Below are 15452 nucleotides of genomic sequence, written 5' to 3' on the forward strand. Positions count from 1 at the left end.
CTAATATGTCTTTATTAGTCATATTTTTCTTTATTTGCTGCATCAGTTCTCATTGATTTCATTTTGGGGAAATGCTGTTCAGGGTATAACTATTATTATTGTTATATTATTTTTCCCTGGTTGCTTTATCTCTTTTTTTCCCCTCTGTTTTTGGTATACATACTAATTTTTCCTGGCTATATACTGGGTCATTGACTATATACTTTTTCCAACGTAATGATTTATTATTCTTTCATGCATATGTCAGTGGCAATATATTTTGTATTGCCTATTATGTTAGACTAAACTACTTTGTTGTCATTATTTAAACTTTATTTAGACACATTTTAGTTTTTTTTTTTTTTTTCTCTTTGTAATACTGAAAGTGTTTGATTAGTAGTCCTCTCTTTATATTTTTGATACATATATATTTTCATAGGCTGTCTTTAGTATTTTTATGTTTTTAAGTTAGTGTGTCTTGTTGTTTAATCAATAAAATCTTGTTCATTTTTTCTGAATTGGCGGAGCATCTGTTTCTTTTTAACCATCTTTATCTTATAGATTAGTTTAGGTGTAATTTAGAGTGCTATTAAGGGGATTGTCTATGTTCTTTTCATCTGTGTGTCTTATATAGTTTTCACTATCCCCTAGCACCATCAGGTCCTATTTAATTTATATACTGACTTTAATTGGGGTATATATTTTATTTTACCCTTATAGTTAGTTTTATTAAAGGGCTTGAGTTAACCTTATATATTATGTGTTGAGCAACTTCTCCTTTTGTGTGTTCTATATATATATATATATATATATATATATATATATATATATATATATATATATATATATATATATATATATATATACCTATTAAGGTTAAGGTGGGTAAAAAAAAGTGACGAAAGCCCTCCACAGTAAAGCATAAAGCAACTGTAAATATTCCTGTATATTCATTTGCATGTCTTAGACAGGTCTGCACCCCTGTCTTTCACCATTATCACCCAGCACACAGTGAGTGGGTTTACTGGCTTTGCATTTCCCAAGTCCTTGCTTAAAAGCTGTGTCTAAAGCAGCATGAATTGGCTAAGGGTTGCTCATGTAATGTGAGCTTGAGATAAAAGGTGGCACTGTGTGCTCATTTGCATGTCATTTCCCAGAATCCCTTGCTGCAGTGGAAGTGCTGTGTGCTGAGTGATAATGGTGAAAGTCAGGGGTGCTGACATGCAAATGAGCACACAGTGTCACTTTTTGCCTCTAAAACCATTTTTAACATGGTTCCCTATAGGCTTAAGCTTGCTGCATGGTCACAGCTTTGAGCACAGCCAGGGTTAAGGTGCATACCCAGAAAACCACCCACAGACAGCTGTTTCGACCTTAATGGGTCTCATCAGTGTGGGGTTAATTTTAACTGGGTATGCAAAGAGGCTATGGGATAGGCTAAACCATAATACTGAGTCAAGTTATGGTGAGTAAAAAAAGTGACAAAAACCCTCCACAGGAAAGCAAATATGCAAATACAACTGTATGCTCATCTGCATGTCTTAGGCAGGTCTGCAACCCCGCCTTTCCCCAGTGACACTATGTGCTCATTTCCATACGATAAATATCGTATATATATATATATATATATATATATATATATATATATATATGTAGCCCCGAGGTAAATTTGAACTTTCTGGCCCCCCTCCGCGAGTGCCGTGCGGTAGCGGGTGCCGCCGGAGGCTTTGACGGACCCGCCGGCACTTTGCAAGGGTGGGGGCCAGTGCAGGGAGCGGTGCAGGCTGGTTGCCGGGGACGCGATCGGGCCGTCGCTAGGGCCGCGATCGCGTTGCCACCGGCTCGGCGGCTGGAGGAGAGTGCGCCGCCATTGCGCGTTAGCTCGCGCATGCGCAGTAGGTACAAAGTGCAGGGAAGGCCCCAGAGAGATCGCGCGAGGGCAGGACAGGGAATAGAGAGGTTGAGGCGGCCATTAGGGGTTCGCGCATGCGCAGGGCAAGTGCGCACGCGGCCCCAATGCATTAGGCAGCCCCTGGGAACTACAATTCCCAGGAGGCTTAGGGAGGCAGAGGTCAGGTGCTCCCTAGTGGCCAATAGGGCTGGAGGAAGCTCAGCCCGGGAATATAGATACATTTCCCGGGCTTTGCATGCGTCAGTCAGGCAGAGCAGAGGAAGGAGTAGGAAGGGTGCAGGGAGCGCGTGGCTCCTGCATCAGGTAAGGGTTCTCCCTAGATCCCCAGGCAGGCCCCAATTCCCGGGTAAGGGTAGGGGGTAACTGAAGAGGGACGCCTTAGACTGAGGAGGGACGCCTTAGCTAGGGAGGTGACCCTTGAGTGTGGGAAGTGCTGGTTTGGTAGTGCCACAGCGGAGAGTGCTGTGGGCACTGTCAAAGAGGCACGGTGTGCTAGCAGTGGGATTGCTGCGGGATCCGGGTGGCTGTGTGTGATTGCAGCTGTCTGGGTGTGTGTCGCTGGACGGTGCTGTGCGCAGTGCGTGCAGTGTGTGTGCACGGTGTGAATCCCTGCAGGCTGACAGTGTAAGCTGAATGTTGGCTGCAGGTGTGTTAGGCTGCTAGGATTAGCAGATACAGTTGAGACTGGGTAGCTAGGGGAAGGGGGGCGGTTATTGTCCACAGGCCCTAGGAGTTTTCCCCAAGCCATCCCAGGTTGCGGTTCTTCAGGGACAGGCCCTAGGTTAGGGTTGCTGTCACTCTAGTAGTAGGTATTGATAGGAAGGCGGTTCCGGTTCCCATGCGGTTGGTGTTGCCGTGATCCGGTTGCAGTCCCGTGGAGCGGTGGGACCCTCGTTGGGGTCCACCGGCAGAGTACCTGGAATAGGATCAGACGGACGTCTGACCCTTTTAGAAGAAAGTGTGTTGCGGTCCCGAGCATCGGAGTGCTCGGAAGGTATCTTCCATATTCTAAGTGCACCAACTGGGCCCTAGCTTAAATAGTGACTGCGCAGTCACCCACGACCTTTCGTAGGAGGACGAGACATTGGGTGTGGGGTGATCACAGGACACTGGGTGGGGTACACCAGATATTGGGTTGATGTGATGCGGGTAGAGCATCTGGTTATGGTTATGTTATGTAATGTGTTATATGTGTGTTAAGTAAAGAGTTAGTTATTGGTTATCGTATCTGTGTGTTATTGTATTTCTTACTCAGGGCTATCTTTCCTCACGGGGGATCCTGGGTAAGTGGAGGCGCTGCACCAAATAAGGGTAAGGGTTTTTCCCCAGGCTCCCAGCTAGCGGAGGCTCAGATCTCCTGGAGCCACACAGGTTATGCAGTACCAGTAGTCCTTTAGAGCAGGTGTGTTGCGGGGAAAGGGACCGGTTAGACCACGAGGGGCCAATGTGATATTGGGTGGGTCGGCCGGTTCACAAAAAGGGCTACATTTGGAGGCGCTGTTGAGATATCAGACCTGGGGTGCCCTGTACATGTTTTTCTAAATTTGTGTCTTATTTTTGTTCCGCCATGGGGAAGCCCTCAAGGCGGAGGAAGCCACGTGCTAAGGTCCCGGCCGCGCGGGAAAATGTTGCCAACAGTCATCCAGGACTGGCGGGAAAACCCGAGCCCCGCCCCCACACTGTGAGTGACTCAGTACAGAGCTCGCACCACTCCCTGAAAGAGAGTACTGGACACAGAGAAAATTGCTCGCCGTCGTATGGATCCTGGCAGACCAAGGCTGGGAGCGTATCCTTTTTGTTGTGTCCATGTACGATACAAACATTGAGCATCTGGGGTAGTATGGACCTTAAAACTTTGGCGTGCATGGTAAAAATGCGATTGGAAGACGTGAACGAGGAGGGGTACCTAGACTGTTTTTGTAACCAAGGTGACTGCTCGTCTTGTAAGTTGGCTTGGGGGCGTATATGTGGCTACTGCAGGGTACCAACCCTGCAACCCAAACTGCCGCAGCCTACCGAACGGCCAGTGGGAGGGGACACTGTTGTAGAAATGGAGTGTCCTTCCCCTGAGGAAGAAATAGACTGCCAGGGGTTACACCGCAATGTGTATGTGTCCTGGCGAGCGCCAGGAGTAGATGAAGTTGTGCTAGCATGTCCCTGCCTACAAAAAGCCTGTGCCTCGGGAGCAGCCTGTCGCAGTTACCGCTCGACTACAAGAACATCGAGTTGGATGGAGAACTGAGTATCCAGTGTTTTATGACAAATTGTGACTGTCCTAGGGAGGCATTGGCGTGGGGGCCTCCATGTGATTGTTGCGGGGCAGGGTTCCTACAGCCTATCCTGCCCCAGGCGGCGGAACCAGCCGATGAAGAAGAGGAGGAGCCGGACCTCGCTCCTGAAGTAATTGATACTTGTCCTCAGTTTGTTTTGATTCCAGAGGCCTCCGGGGACCCGTGTGTCCAGACCACTGTTGCAGACCCTCTCAAAGAGGACGTGCCAATGGAAGAGCCAGAACCTCTGATGGCGGAACCTGCGGAGAAAGCGGCGCCTGATGGTGCTACCGAGGTGGGTGAAGCCGCTACTGATTTGTCCACTTCAGCGATGGAGGTGGTGGAGGGGCCGTGTGCCCCAATGGACTTTCTAGATGCTGAGCCGGAGCCGCTGAAGGCAGAGCTCCAGATGTCGGAACCCCAGATGTCGGTTCCAGACCCGGTTCCCGAGCAGGAACCACCGAGACCAGAACCACAGATTCCGGAAGGCCAGGGTAAGGTGTTTGTACCCCCGCCCATGTGTGGTGATTCTAGCGACCAACCGAGTGTGGTGATGCGCCTGCTGGCGGACCACTCCAGTGAGGTCACTGAAGCAACCGTCTCAACTGATCCAGACCATGATGTGGGCCCGTGTGCCCTGCAACTTCCAGTCCGGCCTACCACTGAGGTACCAGCGGTCCCAGGCTTGGGATCAGTACCTGCCGACAACGACGGGGGTAAGTTGACTGCCCCAGGGGTGTCGGGTGTGAGCTCCCCGGTGATCGTGGAGCCTGGTGACTCCAAAGGTAGGGTCACCCGGGCGATGGGCTCACCCCGTCATCACGTCCTGGTGGAGGTGTCTCCCCCAGAAGATCTCTGCAGATCGTGGAATGAACTCGACCTTATCCAGGTATCCGGTGTAGCGGACCGGAGCGACACATACTCCTGTGGGAGGAGTCTCCAAACGGGCCTACCTGAAGAAGTGGTGCCGTCTGTGGAAGAAGTCACCATTAAAGGGATGGTTGGAGCGGACAAAGACTCTGTTGAGACCGCTCTGGTAGTTGTAGCCTCTCCCAGGTGCGCGATGGAGCGCTACGTTCGCCATGTGGTGGATCGGGGAAAGAGACTGAGCCTCCCTGTCTCCCGTGAGACGAGACCGGAGGAACCGGAAAGGGTCAATACCCAGGACCCCGTACTATTTTTTTCGCTAGTGGGAGGCGGTGTTTTGACAGAAGGGACAGGTCTTGAGCTCCAAAAGACTCACAGGAGTCAAGGTGGGATACCCTCACCCAGTCTGTTAGGGGCACTCCAATCTGAAACTCAGCTGGCCTCGGGTATCCATGCGGGAATGATGTTGGGTACAAATGGGAAATTGCTTGTGTATAATGTACTGTTTACAATGCATTTTCCATTATATAACAACATGTATGGCTGCTACCCAAGCGAGGGCGTTGGGATTCTGCGAGGGGGAGAATGTAGCCCCGAGGTAAATTTGAACTTTCTGGCCCCCCTCCGCGAGTGCCGTGCGGTAGCGGGTGCCGCCGGAGGCTTTGACGGACCCGCCGGCACTTCGCGAGGGTGGGGGCCAGTGCAGGGAGCGGTGCAGGCTGGTTGCCGGGGACGCGATCGGGCCGTCGCTAGGGCCGCGATCGCGTTGCCACCGGCTCGGCGGCTGGAGGAGAGTGCGCCGCCATTGCGCGTTAGCTCGCGCATGCGCAGTAGGTACAAAGTGCAGGGAAGGCCCCAGAGAGATCGCGCGAGGGCAGGACAGGGAATAGAGAGGTTGAGGCGGCCATTAGGGGTTCGCGCATGCGCAGGGCAAGTGTGCACGCGGCCCCAATGCATTAGGCAGCCCCTGGGAACTACAATTCCCAGGAGGCTTAGGGAGGCAGAGGTCAGGTGCTCCCTAGTGGCCAATAGGGCTGGAGGAAGCTCAGCCCGGGAATATAGATACATTTCCCGGGCTTTGCATGCGTCAGTCAGGCAGAGCAGAGGAAGGAGTAGGAAGGGTGCAGGGAGCGCGTGGCTCCTGCATCAGGTAAGGGTTCTCCCTAGATCCCCAGGCAGGCCCCAATTCCCGGGTAAGGGTAGGGGGTAACTGAAGAGGGACGCCTTAGACTGAGGAGGGACGCCTTAGCTAGGGAGGTGACCCTTGAGTGTGGGAAGTGCTGGTTTGGTAGTGCCACAGCGGAGAGTGCTGTGGGCACTGTCAAAGAGGCACGGTGTGCTAGCAGTGGGATTGCTGCGGGATCCGGGTGGCTGTGTGTGATTGCAGCTGTCTGGGTATGTGTCGCTGGACGGTGCTGTGCGCAGTGCGTGCAGTGTGTGTGCACGGTGTGAATCCCTGCAGGCTGACAGTGTAAGCTGAATGTTGGCTGCAGGTGTGTTAGGCTGCTAGGATTAGCAGATACAGTTGAGACTGGGTAGCAAGGGGAAGGGGGGCGGTTATTGTCCACAGGCCCTAGGAGTTTTCCCCAAGCCATCCCAGGTTGCGGTTCTTCAGGGACAGGCCCTAGGTTAGGGTTGCTGTCACTCTAGTAGTAGGTATTGATAGGAAGGCGGTTCCGGTTCCCATGCGGTTGGTGTTGCCGTGATCCGGTTGCAGTCCCGTGGAGCGGTGGGACCCTCGTTGGGGTCCACCGGCAGAGTACCTGGAATAGGATCAGACGGACGTCTGACCCTTTTAGAAGAAAGTGTGTTGCGGTCCCGAGCATCGGAGTGCTCGGAAGGTATCTTCCATATTCTAAGTGCACCAACTGGGCCCTAGCTTAAATAGTGACTGCGCAGTCACCCACGACCTTTCGTAGGAGGACGAGACATTGGGTGTGGGGTGATCACAGGACACTGGGTGGGGTACACCAGACATTGGGTTGATGTGATGCGGGTAGAGCATCTGGTTATGGTTATGTTATGTAATGTGTTATATGTGTGTTAAGTAAAGAGTTAGTTATTGGTTATCGTATCTGTGTGTTATTGTATTTCTTACTCAGGGCTATCTTTCCTCACGGGGGATCCTGGGTAAGTGGAGGCGCTGCACCAAGTAAGGGTAAGGGTTTTTCCCCAGGCTCCCAGCTAGCGGAGGCTCAGATCTCCTGGAGCCACACAGGTTATGCAGTACCAGTAGTCCTTTAGAGCAGGTGTGTTGCGGGGAAAGGGACCGGTTAGACCACGAGGGGCCAATGTGATATTGGGTGGGTCGGCCGGTTCACAAAAAGGGCTACATAAATATAATCAAAAAATAAATAGATGATACCGTTCTGTGACTAACGAAATGCTTTTATTTGTGCGAGCTTTCGAGATACACTGATCTCTTCTTCTGGCGATGTTACAATGAATGAAGCAAAAGGTATACTTAAAAAGAGTGTCTCTTGGAATGTTATCTGTGCTGTTCCTTCCCCCGGTGTGGATGTGTTTTATGGCTAGAGGTGTCAAAAGGTTACTGAAAGCATGTGAAGAAAGAGTGTGTATGTGTAACAGTGTGAATAAAAATGAACGGAGAGCCCACAGTATATACAGTGCTTTACACAAGGTGTGTGTGGAGTGGGAGTGAATATAAATGGTGTGGGTGGGTGTGGAAATGTGAGAGTTTGTAGCACAACTAAAAGTGTGTGTGGATACTTAGTGGTCCCTATTGGTGTATAGGGATGGAAAAACAAGGAGTATTAGTATGTGTGAGAGACAGCTGTGTGTGCATACATATAGCACAGTATGTACAGACATGGCCTTTAGCGCTCATGGGACGAGAGTTCACTACTGTCAGTAATGACTCATAAAATTTCGATCTCTGTTTAGGCCACTGCTAAGTGTCCCGAACAGTTGCATAAATTTGTATTCATGCAACCGTCTCTCTTTCAGGGTTTTAAGATTACCTTTGAGTATGGCAACCCTCAGATCGTTCATCTTATGGCCAGAGTCAGAGAAATGTTCGCCAACAGGACTGTCTCTTGTACCGCGTGTGATGCTGTGGCGATGCAGGTTCATTCTCTTGTTTAGCCCCTGCCCTGTCTCACCTATGTAGTAGCAGCCCCCTGGGCATTTCATGCACATGATGAGGTACACGACATTGCTGGAAGAACAGGTGAACCTTCCTCTGATTTTGTATTCCCGATTCCTGTGTGGTATTTGTATTGTGTCCGCTGTGTAGAGCATTGCGCAGGTTTTGCATCTTGGGTCCTGGCATGGTTTTGTCCCGCATTCAGTTGTACTGCTGAATACTTTACTCCTTACCATAATATTCTTGAGATTATGGGGTTGTCTGTATGATAATAAGGGTGCTTCTGGGAAGACCTGTTGCAGTCTTGTATCTTCCTGGAGGATGGGTTGTAGTTTCCTGACAATCTTGCGTAGGGCTCCTAGGTGTGGGTTATATGTGACCACCAAAGGTACCCTGTCGCTTGTCTCCTTCTGTTTGTATTCAAGGAGATCACTTCTTGGTATTCTGGTGGCTTTGTGAATTTGCTGGTCTACAATTCTGTGGTTATATCCACGGTTTATAAAGTCTGATCTCAAGGCTTTAATCCGCTGGTCTTGTCTGCTGTGTCGGAGCATATCAAGTTGTATCGTATGGCTTGACTGTAGATGGTTGCATGTTTGGTGTGTGTCGGGTGGAAGCTATTGTCCCTCAAATAGCTGGCTCTGTCTGTAGGTTTGCGGTATACAGAGGTCTGTAGTTGGTTGTTCTTTATAGTAATGGTGGTGTCTAGGAAATGTACTTCATCCGGGGAATGGGTGAGTTTGAGGTTGATGGTCGGGTGAAAAGTATTGAAGTTGTCATAGAACTGTAGGAGGTCCTGTTCGCCAGAGGTCCAATTCAACCAACTACAGACCTCTGTATACCGCAAACCTACAGACAGAGCCAGCTATTTGAGGGACAATAGCTTCCACCCGACACACACCAAACATGCAACCATCTACAGTCAAGCCATACGATACAACCGGATATGCTCCGACACAGCAGACAGAGACCAGCGGATTAAAGCCTTGAGATCAGACTTTATAAACCGTGGATATAACCACAGAATTGTAGACCAGCAAATTCACAAAGCCACCAGAATACCAAGAAGTGATCTCCTTGAATACAAACAGAAGGAGACAAGCGACAGGGTACCTTTGGTGGTCACATATAACCCACACCTAGGAGCCCTACGCAAGATTGTCAGGAAACTACAACCCATCCTCCAGGAAGATACAAGACTGCAACAGGTCTTCCCAGAAGCACCCTTATTATCATACAGACAACCCCATAATCTCAAGAATATTATGGTAAGGAGTAAAGTATTCAGCAGTACAATTGAATGCGGGACAAAACCATGCCAGGACCCAAGATGCAAAACCTGCACAATGCTCTACACAGCGGACACAATACAAATACCACACAGGAACCGGGAATATAAAATCAGAGGAAGGTTCACCTGTTCTTCCAGCAATGTCGTGTACCTCATCATGTGCATGAAATGCCCAGGGGGCTGCTACTACATAGGTGAGACAGGGCAGGGGCTAAACAAGAGAATGAACCTGCATCGCCACAGCATCACACGCGGTACAAGAGACAGTCCTGTTGGCGAACATTTCTCTGACTCTGGCCATAAGATGAACGATCTGAGGGTTGCCATACTCAAAGGTAATCTTAAAACCCTGAAAGAGAGACGGTTGCATGAATACAAATTTATGCAACTGTTCGGGACACTTAGCAGTGGCCTAAACAGAGATCGAAATTTTATGAGTCATTACTGACAGTAGTGAACTCTCGTCCCATGAGCGCTAAAGGCCATGTCTGTACATACTGTGCTATATGTATGCACACACAGCTGTCTCTCACACATACTAATACTCCTTGTTTTTCCATCCCTATACACCAATAGGGACAACTAAGTATCCACACACACTTTTAGTTGTGCTACAAACTCTCACATTTCCACACCCACCCACACCATTTATATCCACTCCCACTCCACACACACCTTGTGTAAAGCACTGTATATACTGTGGGCTCTCCGTTCATTTTTATTCACACTGTTACACATACACACTCTTTCTTCACTTGCTTTCAGTAACCTTTTGACACCTCTAGCCATAAAACACATCCACACCGGGGGAAGGAACAGCACAGATAACATTCCAAGAGACACTGTTTTTAAGTATACCTTTTGCTTCATTCATTGTAACATCGCTGGAAGAAGAGATCAGTGTATCTCAAAAGCTCGCACAAATAAAAGCATTTCGTTAGCCACAGAACGGTATCATCTATTTATTTTTTGATTATTGAAGCTCGGCTAACACGGTACTGATACCTCTACATGTATATATATATATATATATATATATATATATATATATATATATATATATATATACATGTAGAGGTATCAGTACCGTGTTAGCCGAGCTTCAATAATCAAAAAATAAATAGATGATACCGTTCTGTGGCTAACGAAATGCTTTTATTTGTGCGAGCTTTTGAGATACACTGATCTCTTCTTCCAGCGATATATATATACATATATATATATACATACTGTGACAGAGTCACTAACTCAGTATGTTGGAGTGAGGAGCATATGTTTGCAAGCCATTAGACTTCTCCTGGAGAGGCTACATGCACCTGCAGCTAATTAAGCAGGAAGGACTCCTGAGAGACTGCAGGTTTTTAAAAAAAGCAGGAAGTGGCTACACAACCTGAGTTCGTTTTTCTCCCAGGAGGGTAGAGAGGCTTCTCCCAGCTGGGAAGTACCCTGGCTGTTCCGGTTTCCCAACCCTGTAAGAAACTCTTCTGCTGGGACCAGCTGGGACCACAACCCAAGATAAAGACTGCTACGAGCTGGACACAGCCTTCTCCCCGAAACCAGCATTCCTGATTGCTGTTGGAGCTACAAAGAGACCTTGGGATAGGAATCCCCTACAATTACAGATAAGAGACTTTCTTATTGAACTTTGAATGTGTAGTACATGGTTTGGGTGGTTAACCAGATTAGCTGGCTCTGCGTTAGAAAGGGACACAGAAATAGGTGTGTATTTTATAGTTTATTTTGCCTTAAAGAGACAGTGCACCTGATGTTTATTTGTCTTGTGGATAATAAACCACTACAGTTAAGCTTTACACAGTGTCTTAGCATCTTACTGACCATGCCGCGATCTTTCCTGCCACAATACATATACAGTACTGTAGTTGGTTTCGGTTTTGAGCCTGCTGGGGTTCTGTGAGGCTTAAGTTTAGGCCAATAACCTTGTGACAATACAATAAGGATAATTAATTTAATTAATATATTCAACAAAAGCTAAATTCTTCGATGCTTATCTCATTGGATTCTGAAAAAGCATTTTATCTGGTCAAATGGAAATGTATACACTCAGTGTTAGCTAATATCAATCTAGGCCCAAATTTCTTAAATATGATAATAGCACTCTACTCTAAACCTTCCACAAAAGTCAGAAAATTTTCATATTGTTAGAATCCTTTGCCATATCCAATGGCACAAGACAAAGCTGTCCTCTATCACCCCTAATCTTTGTGTTAATAATTGATCTATTTGCTGTTAGAATTAAAAAATAACCCAGACATAACTGGCATACTCTTCGAGACCACCAACCACAAAATTGCACTTTACGCAGATGATGTTCTATTAATTATTATTAATCTTGTTATATCCACCCCAAATATAATGAGTGAAATAAAAGTACTTGGAGAATTCTCAGATTTCAATATACAGTACATTTCTCTAAATCTCAAGCATTACCTTTAACTACAGTATAAATCAAACATTTTGCAATTAATTTCAATTACGTTTTCCCTTGGGCACACTCCTTTTTCCCATACCGTGGGATTCTGATCACACCTCCAAACAAAAAATGTGTTTCAAGAAAACTATTCCCCTCTATTCTTCTCCATACAAAAGGTCTGGAAAAAATAGAAAAATTCACTATTTCTTGGTTTGGGAAAATTTACTAAATAAAAAGGAATATTCTACCACAAATTGTCTGTTTTTAAAAATTGGCCAATTCACACTCAGTACCTCCTCTTTTTTACGAAACCTGCAAAAAACTATAAACAACCACATCTGGGAGAATAAGGCTCAAAGAACTAATGCATCAACACTTTGCTGCAAGACAGAGACAGGCGGACTAGGGCTTCCAGCCATTTCTGATTACTATATAGTGAGTTGATTAAATACGATGTGTGAGTGGCAGACACCAAAGCACTGGGTCCAAATGGAAATTACTGAGGAGTCTCCCACCCATCTGGGTTTTCTCCCTTCACTTCCTAAATATAAACCTCTTAGCATTAATCATATCCACTCTCGAGTAACATTATACAGATTTGGGACAGAATATCTGTACTTAGAGGACTTACTTCATACCATTCTCTTCTTGGCACAATTTTTAAAAACTCACTTTCTCCTCTCTGGATGCATACAGTAGGCACACCTTCCAGACTTTGCAAACTAATAATATCTGTAGAGTTCTAGATCTTATTACCAGAAGCTTCTTTCCCTCATTTTAATGCCTATAAAATAAACTTGAGCTTTACACATAAGATAATTTTTGAAAGAGGAGACCAGAAAGGGAATACTCCATTTGAAATGCTATTTGTGAAGTTGGCCAACATAAGACATGGTATCCAATCAATTTATACAATTATTTTCACAACACCTGCCTTCATCAAGCCAAGCTATCCAATTAATTTGGGGAGAGATTTCCTGTTGCTTAAAACGTGGAAGTGTGGTGCTCTGTCCCTGGTCGAGATAGGTCGATCACCCTCTGAAGCAGGAAAAAGTTTGATTTAACTTCTGTTATTATCATTCAATGTTATGTTATTTTTACTGATTGACATTATATTTCCCAAAAGATATACCCTCCGAAGGGAGTGCCAGTATCTTGGCACAGCTTAAAGTTCCCGCGTGTGCCGGACTAACAGGAAGCCGAACCTGATAATGTTACGGCTTCCTATTGGTCAATTACATGAACGCTGCTAGCCAAGCGGCTACCAGCACCCCTACAGAGGTCTGTATCTCCAGAAGCAGTGAGTCCTCAGAGTTTAAATTAATGTGATCTGCTCCGAAGACCCCGGCTTCAAACCTATGGAATGGTAACGTATGTCTATATTATCCATATGGGGCAAGCACCTACAGCCTATCAGCACCAAAGGAGTACCAACTGTTCTATTTGACTATATATATATATATATATATATATATATATATATATATATATATATATATATATATATATATATATTACACCAACAACCCCTATACCCCCCTAACATACTCATATATGCACATCAATGATACTATAGGCCGGCGGGGGACCTCGGGTGTTACCCGCGGGCCTGCAGTACCAATTCTGTGCCCCCACAAATTAATGTCAAAACACATACATACTTATAAAGAAATAACCCCCCCCCCCCTAACACGTACAGTATAGTAATGGGCACAATTACTATTATCCACAAATGGATAATAGTGCATTTGCCCATTTAAAATACATAAAGAATAATAAATAAAATAAATACATATTGCACCCAGACTTGTCCGGCTGCAACGATGAAGGCCATCCTCATCTTCATCATGTCCATGCCCCCTCCGATGCTGCAAAACATAAACAAGAATAAAAACTGCCAATGTAATGTCCCCTAACCCCTTAATCACCATAGCGGTTATTAACCGCTACAGTCATTAAGGGGTTAACCCACCCTCACCCACTGCTCGGGAGGCCTACATACACTCCCCCATTACACCCCCCACCCCGTGAGGCCTAACCACCCTCACTCACCCAATACCCAGCCGGGAGGCCTACCCACATACCCTTGGGGCCAATACACTCTTCCCCCACTCCCAGTACCCACAATAAAAACAATACACAGCCCCACATTAAACATCATTATATTTATTAAATACATAACCCACCTCCTGTGCCCCCTCATAAATACATGATTTATTATTTTACATAAAGGGTTAATACCCCAGGCCCACGGGAGTCCCCGGTGGGCCTGACGGGTCACCTCAAAGACTTACAGTAGCCCAGCACCATGTTTCAAATAGGGTCTGGAGGCCTGTGGGTGGTCCCCGCCAGGGACCCTGGCAGCTGTTTACCCGTGAGAAGCCTGAGGAGACTGCAGGTGGTCTGCATAGGTCCCCCGCAAACCTGTGAAAACCACCCTGTATGTAAAAAAAATAAACATGTCCTATAAAATAAATACATCAATCCCCCCCCCTCCCCCACAACACATACAGTACAATAATGTGCAAAATAACTATTATCCAGATAGGGATAATAGATTATTTGCCCATTATTAAACACATTAAGTAGCATAATAAAATAAATAAAGTTCTACTCACCTCATCAATAAGAAGCCCCCTCGCCAGCAAAATCTGTGTCCTCCGTAAATACATAGCCAATACATTGAAATTACATTCTGATATCAATTAACCCCTTAATCACCTTATCGGATAATAACCGCAAAGGTAATTAAGGGGTTAAGCCACCCAGGCCCGATACCCACCCTATATAGATAGATAGATATATATATATATATATATATATATATATATATATATATATATATATATATATATATATATATACACACACACATACACATGATGAACCAATACCAATATACAAAGAAATGTTTAAGGGTTATCAAAAACATGCTCTAATAAAAATACCACTTCTCCATATCAGCCACAGTAAAATAAAATCCTATTTCCTAAAAAAATCAAATCTCATCTTCCAATCAAAAGCATCAAATGCCAATCAAAACATTGAATTTACATTGTATACATGCATACAATCTATGCACCATATACAAGGGAAAAAAACTCCAACACAAAGCCCTGAATAAAGTAGTTACCACAAAACTAATAAAAATATCAAATGCTTTCTTCTTCCATAGTTAAAAAAACGGAGGTAGGTACCCTCCAAGCGTTTCGGGCAATCCGCCCTTTATCAAGGAGTAGGGATGTAGTTCCTACACTGTGATTGGCTACCGTACCATGTGAGGCCGGCCATCTTTCTTTTCATGACGTCATCTTAAAGGCAATTGAAGCACAGCCATTCTGATTGGCTGGTGTCATTCCATTTAAATGACGTTATCAAAATAATTTTTTTCCCCCAAAATCACATGGTTTTCACAGCCCAATCAGGGCCATGGGAAACATATGACGACAATGTGACGTCATAGGCCTATAAAAGCCTATGTCGTCACATTTTGAAGGCAGACGCCGAGGAGGAAGGACCTCCTACCAAAGAAAAAAGGCCAGGGCGTGGCCGAAGAAGAGAAAAAGACCCCGGAAGAGAGCAGAAGAAGATACAAG

Source organism: Ascaphus truei, chromosome 3 (genome assembly GCF_040206685.1).
Source record: "Ascaphus truei isolate aAscTru1 chromosome 3, aAscTru1.hap1, whole genome shotgun sequence".
Classification (NCBI taxonomy): domain Eukaryota; kingdom Metazoa; phylum Chordata; class Amphibia; order Anura; family Ascaphidae; genus Ascaphus; species Ascaphus truei.